Below are 9176 nucleotides of genomic sequence, written 5' to 3' on the forward strand. Positions count from 1 at the left end.
ACCCACTCCTGATGATTTATCCACCCACTCCTGATGATTTATCCACCTTCAGACATTTCAGCTTCCCCAGCACTTTCTCCTTAGTGATGGACATTACCTTCATCTGTGCCCCTGACTCTCTTGAAGTTCTCGTGTTTCTGGTGCCAAGTACCGATTTAGTTCCTCTACCATTTCTTTGTTCCCAACTACTACTGCTTTGACCTCATTTTCCAGTGGTCCATTGTCACTGTTGCCTCTCTTACCTTCTAGCTATCCTTTCTAAAAAAAAACTCTTGCAATCTTGTTTTCCAAACTAGCTTATCTCATATTTCATCTTCTCTTCCCTTTATAACTTGCTTAGTTATTTTATTTTTAAGGCTTCCTCCTCCTGGCTTTCCACTAGTCTTTGCCAAAGTGTAAGCTTTTGCTTATACGCTATCCCTGACTTCCCTTGTCGGCCATGGTTGCCTCATCCTCCCCTTAATATGGTTCATTTTCCTTGGGATAAATTTCTGTTGTGCTTCCCGAATACACCCCCCAGAAACCCATGCCATTGTTGCTATACCATCTTACCTGCTAGGGTCCTCTTCCAATCAACTGTGGCTAGATTCAATCTTCTCCCTTGTAGGGTCAGTTCTGCCATATTCTGGTCACTGTCCCCTTGGGGTTTCATCAACTTCAGCTCACTAATCAAGTCTGGCTCATTACACATCAGTTCCATAGTGGGCTGTACCACAAACTGCTCCAAAAAACCATTTCACAGACATTGGTAGCAGATTTCAAGAAAAAGAATTTGTGCAATCTGATTTTCCCAATCCACCTACATATTGAAGTCCCCCAATATTACTGTAATAGTGCCTTTATTGCATGCATTTTCCATCTCCTGATTTATTTACTTCCCGACATCATCTTGTCAACTGCAAGGAGGCCTGCATGTAACTCCCATCATGGTTGTTTTTTATTTTAACCTTTTTGGTTCTTCAACTCTACTCTCACAGATTTTCTGCCTTCTGACTGTTACTTCTTGCTTTTGATTTAATATCATTTCTTACTCAAGGCAATCCCACCTTCTTTACCCACCTTTGAGTGAACATGTATCCTTGGATATTTAGTTCCCAGCTGTGATCCCCTTGCAGCCTCATGGCTGTGAAACCCACAACATCATACTCGCCAATTTAAATCTATGCTACAAGCTCATTTAGCTTGTTTCATGTACTATGTGTATTTAAGTACAACACACTCCTGTGTTGACTACCCACCTTTTCATAGTTGTCCCCTTAGCTGCTGTGTCTGGTCTTTTCCATATTCTCTAAGTTGTACAGCATGCAAACAGACCCTTCAGTCAAACTCGTCCATGTTGACCAATAACCTGAATTAATCTATTCCCATTTGCCAGCATTTGACCCATATCCCTCTAAACAATTCCAATTCACGTACCTATCCACATGCCTTTCAAATGTAATTATAGCAGCCTCCACCACTTCCTCTCACAGTTCCTTCCATACACACACCACCCACTGCATGAAAAAGTTGTTCCTTAGGTCGCTTTTAAATCTTTAGCCTCTCACTTTAAACCTATGCCTCTAGTTTTGGACTCCCTTGCCCCAAGGGAAAGATCTTGTCCATTTACCCTATCCATGCCCCTCATGATTTTATAAATCTTTACAAGCTTGCCCTTCAGCGTCTGACACTCCAGTGAAAATAGCCCCAGTCTATTCAGCCTCTCTCGATAGCTAAAACCCTCCAACCCTGGCAGCATCCTTCTAAATCTTTTCTGAACCCTTTCACATTTAACAACATCTGTCCTATAGCAGGGAGACCCAGAATTGCATGCAGTATTCCAGAAGTGCCTAACCAGTGTCCTGTACAGCCACAACATAACATCCCAACTCCTACACTGAATGTTCTGAACAATAAAGGCAAGCACTACCCTGTCTACCTACGACTTCACTTTCAAGGAACTATAAACCTGCACTCCATGGTCTCTTTGTTAAGTAACGTTCCCCAGGACCTTACCATTAGGTGTATAAGTCCTGCCCTGATTTACCTTTCCAAAATGCAGCACTCACATTTATCTAAATTAAACTTCATCTGCCACTCGTCGGCCCATTGGCTCATCTGACCAAGGTTTTGTTGTACTCTGAGGTAACCTTCACTACCTGTTACACCTCCAATTTTGATGACATCTGCAAACCACCTATGTTCACATCCAAATCATTTATATAAATGATGAAAAGCAGAGGACCCAGCACCAGTGGGCAAACCACTGGTCACAGGCCTCGAGTCTGAAAACCAGTCCTCCACCACCTCCGTCTGTCTTCTACCTTTGAGCTAGTTCTGTATCCAAATGGCTCGTCCTGCCTGTATTCCATGTCATCTAACCTTGCTAAACAGTCTACCATGAGGAAACTTGCCGAATGCCTCGCTGAAGTCCTTCTTATGCAGGTCACTTCTACCCCAAGAGATTCCTACGATCTAAAAGTGTGAATCCTTCTCCACTGCATCAGCTCTTGGGCCACACATTTGTCAGCTCTGTCCTCCTATTCCTACTCTTATTAGCACCAGTAATAATCTAGATGTCATTACCCTTGAGGACCTACTTTTTAACTTCCTGCCTAGCTCCCTCTATTCTCTCTTCGGAACCTCATCCCTTTCTGTTCCTATGTCATTGATACCAACATCTACGACGACCTCCTGCTGGTCACGCTTGAGAATATTCTGTACCCTAACCAAGACATCCCTGACCCTAGCACGAGGGAGGCAACACACCATTCTGATGTCTCACTGTCGGCCGCAGAAGCATCTGTGTCCCTGACTAGAGAGTCCTCTCTCACTGGATCACTTGGAACGTCAGACATTTACTACATTACTAGTGCCCTTCTGATGGCTGTTGTTCATCCATATTGTAAGTGATGTCAATTGTCTGCTTGACCATAAAGAGTATAAAAGCTGCTCTATGCCCTGTCCTAGCTCCATGCTCTCATACACACTGCCTGAGGCTTTTTACTGATCCCTCTTTCCCCTTGCTTGTACACTGTACCCCCTAACACTGTCATTCTCTGTAAAACAAATGTAGACCACGAGATTGGTTGAGTTGTCTGTGGATTGTGATACTATGGCTAGAACAGCCGTAGCCAACATCCTCTCAACAACAGCTTGAATGTTTGTAGTGTCTTGAATGTATTAAAATGTTCAAAGCTGTTTTACAGGACCATTATCAAATAACATTTGACACCAAATCATGAGAGATACTGGGATGACTGACCAAAAGCTTGATCAAAGAGGTAGCATTTCAAGAAACGTGTTGAAAGAAGAAATGAGATGGAGAGGCTTTAGGGAGGCAATTCCACAGCTGTAGATCCAGGTAAGCTGCCAATGTCAACAGTAAAATTTGGGGTTTCCAAGGAGGCCAGACTTTTGAGTGTTGAGATCTCCTATGGGTTTTAAAGGAAGTTTGAGATAGGGAGGAATGAGACAAAACATAAATTTGAAACACAGATGACAACATCAAAGGTATTGCTGATCCAGAAACGAGTGTTGGCCAGTGAGTCTGGTTGATGAGCAAATGGAGTTGTTAGTTTGGAAATGGGCAATATTTTGGCTGAATTCAAGTTGACCGAGTTCAAGCCGGGGCTACCTAGCAGAGCAGTGGAATGGTCAAAACTAGAGCTAACATGGCTGAGGTTTTCAGCAGATGAGCTGAAGTTGGGATAGAAATATAAAAATAAAAATTCTAGAAAAAAAAATAGAAATTTTACAGAAATAGATGTAGTCAGTCAGTCTTAGTGATGTTAAATTATGATTAAAGACTTGTCATGATGAAGGAAGAAGGTAAGATTCTGAGCTGTTCATTTCAAACCATGATGTAAAGGGGGCTGTGTTTGATTACATAATTAAGTTTGTGGCAGGGACTGAGAAAATAGCCAATCTTATCAATATTTAGAGAAAAGTTTCTCCTTCGAGACTGGAACTGGAGAGTTGGGTATAGGTGTTATCATATGGAACTTGATGAGTTTTTGGTTAATTTTGCTGAGGAGCATACTGTAGATGGACAGGGACAAGGATAGATCCTTAAGGAAAAAGAAGTCATTAGGAACATAGATCATTCATAGTCTGTCGACCCACTCCACCATTCAATTAAATTGCAGATGATCAACCACACCAGTGCTGCTTTCCTTCACTCTCCATATGTGTTGATATCATTAGTTTCTGGAAATCAATTAATTTCTATCTTCAACATGTTTACTGATTGAGCTTCCACTCTGGGTTAGAGAATTCCAAAGATTCAACACCCTCTGAGTGAAGAACTTCTTCAGCCCTGTGTTACATGGCCTTCCCCTCATCCTGAGATCGTGTTCCTTGGTTTTAGACTCGCCATCCAGGGGAAATATTGACATTCACTTGTCATTCTCTGTAAGAATTTTGTAAATTTCAATGAAAATTTGTTCTTCCAGTTTCAGTGCAATATAGACCCAGTCTCCTTGAAAGGAATTCCAACATTCCAAGGATTAATCTCATGCTGCACTCCTTCTTTGGCAAGTCTATCTGTCCTTGGATAAAGGGACCACAACTGTACACAACAATCCAGGTTAGGTCTCACTAAAGCTCTCCACAGCTGCCGCAACTCATCTTACTCCTTTACTCTCATCCCTTTTCAATGGAGGTCAATATATTGTTTGCCTTCCGACTTGCTGCTTACCCCTGCATGCTGGTACTCATGGGCAAAGACACCAAGCTCATCTCCATCATTGAATCCCTCCAGTGTGGAATCAGGCCATTTAGCCCAATGAGACCACACTGCCTGTCTGAAGAACATCCCACCCAGACCCACTCACCTATCCTATTCCTGTAACGCTGCATTTACCAAAGCTAATCCACTTAGCCTGCACAACCCTGGGCACTATGGGCAATTTAACATGGCCAATCCACCTAACATGCACATCTTTGGACTGTGGGAGGAAACCACAGCGCCCAGAGGAAACTCACCCAGACACTGAGAGAATGTGCAAACTCCATAGCCATCCAAGGCTGGAGTTGAACCCATGTCCCTGGCACTTTGAGGCAACAATGGTAACCACTGAGCACTGTGCTGCCCCTTTTGGATGCCTTTGCTTCCAAGTTTATCATCATTCAAAAAAAAATGTTTGGATTTCTGCTTTTTGTGCCAAAAGTGAATGACTTCACACTTACTTTGTGTTCTATCTGCTATGTCCTAGACTATTCACTTGGCTTGTCCAATTCCTTTTGAAACTTGTTTGTGTCCTCCTCTCAATTTGGTTTGCTATCATCAGCAAATTAGAAATATTACAATTGGTTCCCACATCCAAATCATTTATACAAATGATGAAGAGCTGTGGACCTAACGTTGATCTTTGTGATACCCCACTATAAACAGCCTGCCATCCTGAAAATAATTCATTTATTTCTGCTCTATACTTTCTCTCTGTTAACCAATTCTAAATCCAGACCAGCATAGTTTGATGAAGAATATGATGTTGGGGTGAGTAACTGGAGTTTACATACAGGTAAGCCATTACTTAATTAATTCAAGATGTAGAGGTGAGGGATTGAACAGGATACTCATTCTCTATTGTTCTGTTACCCTCAGACTCCCCTGTGAGGTTCTCTAATTTGTTACAGTCCAGTCATGATAGTCTCGGTGTCGTGGCTGAGGAGGAGTGAATAATATAATTTATATTATATTAATATAAATGCACCACCTTGGTTTGTTACAATAAGGTTAATTTAAAAACAGATCCCTTCCCTGTGGATACCTCTCTCCCAGACTCAAATGAAATTATGTTTTAAAAGGAGGCAATTTAACCAGACCTCCTCGAGTTAACAAAGTATGAGTTCATTAGTTGCTTGGTGTGAGAATAATTAGTAGCACAACACATACATACAGATTAAAAATAAGAGGTAAATCCAAAAAAGGTACAAGTTTAAAAAAACATATTTATGGACCAGAATTGTTCATGAATTGCAGATAGTTGAATGTTATGGCTGTTGCAGCAGAGATTCCAGGTGGGGAAACAGTTGATTTCAAGGATCTTAGTTTTGCAGGTTGGTTGAGATTCTGATTTTTTGATTCCTCTTGACCATGAATGAATTCTGCATTCAGTGTTGGAGTGAGTTCTTTTGTTATCCTCTTTACTTTTATCTGGCTTAATAGGTAGCTTACATCTAACACTCAGAGCTGGAGAGTCCCTTTATCCGAAATACCATAGTGACTAGGGGATAATTCTTTTAATTTAGCCTTCACAGCATGCTAATGCTTGAACTCGAGTTGCTACACAAGGGTACCATAGCCTGCCAGCACGTAAGAAGTTGTTCACTCTCACTAACTTGCTCTAACAGAAGAGTGGTAGTGGCTTAGTGGTAATGTTACTGGACTAGTAATGTAGAACCCTGGATTAATATGGCTATATGGGTTTGAATTCCACCATAGGTGATGAAATCTGAATTCAATGGAAATGTGTAAGGAAACAGTCTAATGGTAACCATGTAAACACTATTCATTGTCATAAAAACCTATCTGGTTCACTAATATACTTTAGGGAAGGAAATCTGCTAAACTTACCTGGTCTGGCCTACATTTAACTCCAAACCCACAGCAATACGGTTGACTGCTAGCTGCCACTTGGACAATAAAGGATGGGCAATAAATGCTGACCTAGCCAATTATACCCACATCCTGTGAATGAATTTTAAAAAGTAGAACCTAAACTGGCTTTTTAACCTTGCCCCTATGTATTCTTCAAAGGGATAAACACCAAAAATGCCGCAGTTTGGGACATAATCTACAGTTTTTGCCAGATTTTGTCAGTTGTTTCCCACACCCCATTCCCCATTATCTTTTAGTCACAAGATCTGTTTTGACTTGACTCTTTCCCCCTCCGAATTATTATTGTTTGAAGTTGCCTTCACATCACAGCTTTAGATGTGAGACTGTTGGTCTCTCCTAGACAGCCACGTAACTTTTGTTGATTGCATGAAATCTCTTTATTAAAAAAAAATTTTGGAATTGCAAGTTAAAAATGTTCTAAATATTCAGGGTTCTGATCTATGGTCATGATACTTACCCAATATGATAAATGAAACAGGATTCATTCTCATTTCGTTATGAAGAGTGAAAACAGTAAACCCACACACACATGTTTATTCTTTTAGCTGAGGTCAATGTCATCTTTCAAGTCTAACGTGGTTTCACAAATTTCCAGACAGGACATCTGCAATCACATATGATTTTTCAAACAATGTGAGTGAATTTCAGGTGATACAGTTGAAAGAATAAACTCCAATGGAATAACCTGGGTTCTGGGTCTTAAATTTTCCACAAAAATTGATGCGTTATGGTCAGAATAAACTGGTCTCTTTTGTACCCATTTTTGACCCATATGTCAAAGTGTTTGAGAATCAATAATTAGTCAAGGAGTTCCTTCTCTGTTGTGGAGTACCATGTCTGATGCTTATTTAGTTATTTTGAAGAATTACTCAGTTGGTCTCTCTATTCTGCTTGTTTTCCTGAAGGAGAAAACACCCTCCCTGATGTCATTCACAAAATGGCTACTTTAAATAATTTATTAAAGTTTGGAGCTGGAAGCACAGACCCTCTTTTTTTAAAATGGCCTTCAGCTTTTCAAAAGCACTTTGGTATTATGTCTCAGTCCATACTAACTTGTTATTGTTTTTTTTTGTATGATTCCTTCAGTGGTGCAGTCACTATACTGAAGATTGGGATGAACTTTCAGTAGAACCTACAAATTCCCAGGAATCTCATGATTTTCCACTTTGTTTTGGAATTGGGAAACTGTGTTATTACACGTCCTTAACAGGCTACTTGGGCCAACTCACTTTTTGTGAGATTGGATTCAGGATCAATTGACAATACTCTCTCGAAAAGAGCTTCCGGTTGTTCTAAGTGCATTTCCCACATGTTGCGCTACACTGAGGTCATTGAGGTACACTGTGCAATTAGAAAAGCTTACCGTTATCTCGTCATCAGTCTTTAAACAGCATGTTGGAATCCAAGTGGGACGACTCGACATATGCAAAATCCATCCAAGGATACAAAGGTAGAAATTTATTTCATCCCGTCAGTCAATGGAAGATGCTGGTATCCTTGTGAAATCTATTTTGGTAATGTAAATTGCTTCTTTTAGCCTGCCTCTGCAATCTTGCAGCTGGAGTAATGGTTGGGAGTTGGCTCTTTGCTGCGTTAACCTTTTGGTCATCAATTCATGACCCTGTGGAGCTGTCCAACTTGGGCACAAGCACATTGAGGGAAATGCGTTCCTCCTCGTGTTCTATTAATTTGTACTCCATCATACAGTTAATCACTAACATGGGCCAGCTTTTTTAGCCTCCCTGATAGGAATGTTGCCTTATGGGTCCTCTCCCATATTCACATCATGTACAGTTATGATAGTGCAACTTAGCTTGTCTCAGTTCAAGTCCTTGAATGTGGTAAGTCTTGTGCTGCATCAAGCATATTTTGATCAGGATTTTTCCACCGTTACCAACTGCTATGGGATGCTAGAAGACTTAGCAGGCTAATTACCAGCTCTGAAAGTGTGTAATCGGCTTTAAGGTGTTTTAGGCAGTCCTGCAGAAGATTAAGAAGATTCTTGTGCTGAGGAAGAGCCACCAGACCCGAAACGTTTCACTCTGATTTTTTCTTCACAGACGCTGCCAGACCTGCTGAGCTTTTCCAGCAACTTCTGTTTTTGTTCCTGAAGAAGATGAATTTGTTTATTTTTTTCTCCCACATCTTTCTTTTGTTCTTTTTTTTCTCTTTCACCCTCACATCATTCGATACTTATTGAAGAGGTGGTAGAATCTGATGATCGTTTAGTTGGCACATACTAGAAATTAGGAAGACTTGCCAACGAAATTATTAAAGTAGAAGATATCGTCAGTGTAAAATTCAACCTAGAAGAGAGAAAAAGTTAACAGAATTCGGCTGCAGGAAGATAAATAAATAAGGTAAATAAATAATAAGTGGTTCTCTGAGTGATTTTAGCAGAACTGCGCTTTGAGTTATAGTTGGGTGGGGAGTGTGTTCATGAATTTCCGGCAACTATGGGATGTGGTTTAGTGGTCTAGTGGTCGGAACACTTGAGTTCCTATCACAATATTGTTTCGGAAAAAGAAACGTATTTTAGAGGTTATTCTTTATTTTGACGCAGTTGTAGTTT

The sequence above is a fragment of the Rhincodon typus genome, chromosome 14, assembly GCF_021869965.1.
Source record: "Rhincodon typus isolate 14 chromosome 14, sRhiTyp1.1, whole genome shotgun sequence".
NCBI classification, from domain to species: Eukaryota; Metazoa; Chordata; class Chondrichthyes; order Orectolobiformes; family Rhincodontidae; genus Rhincodon; species Rhincodon typus.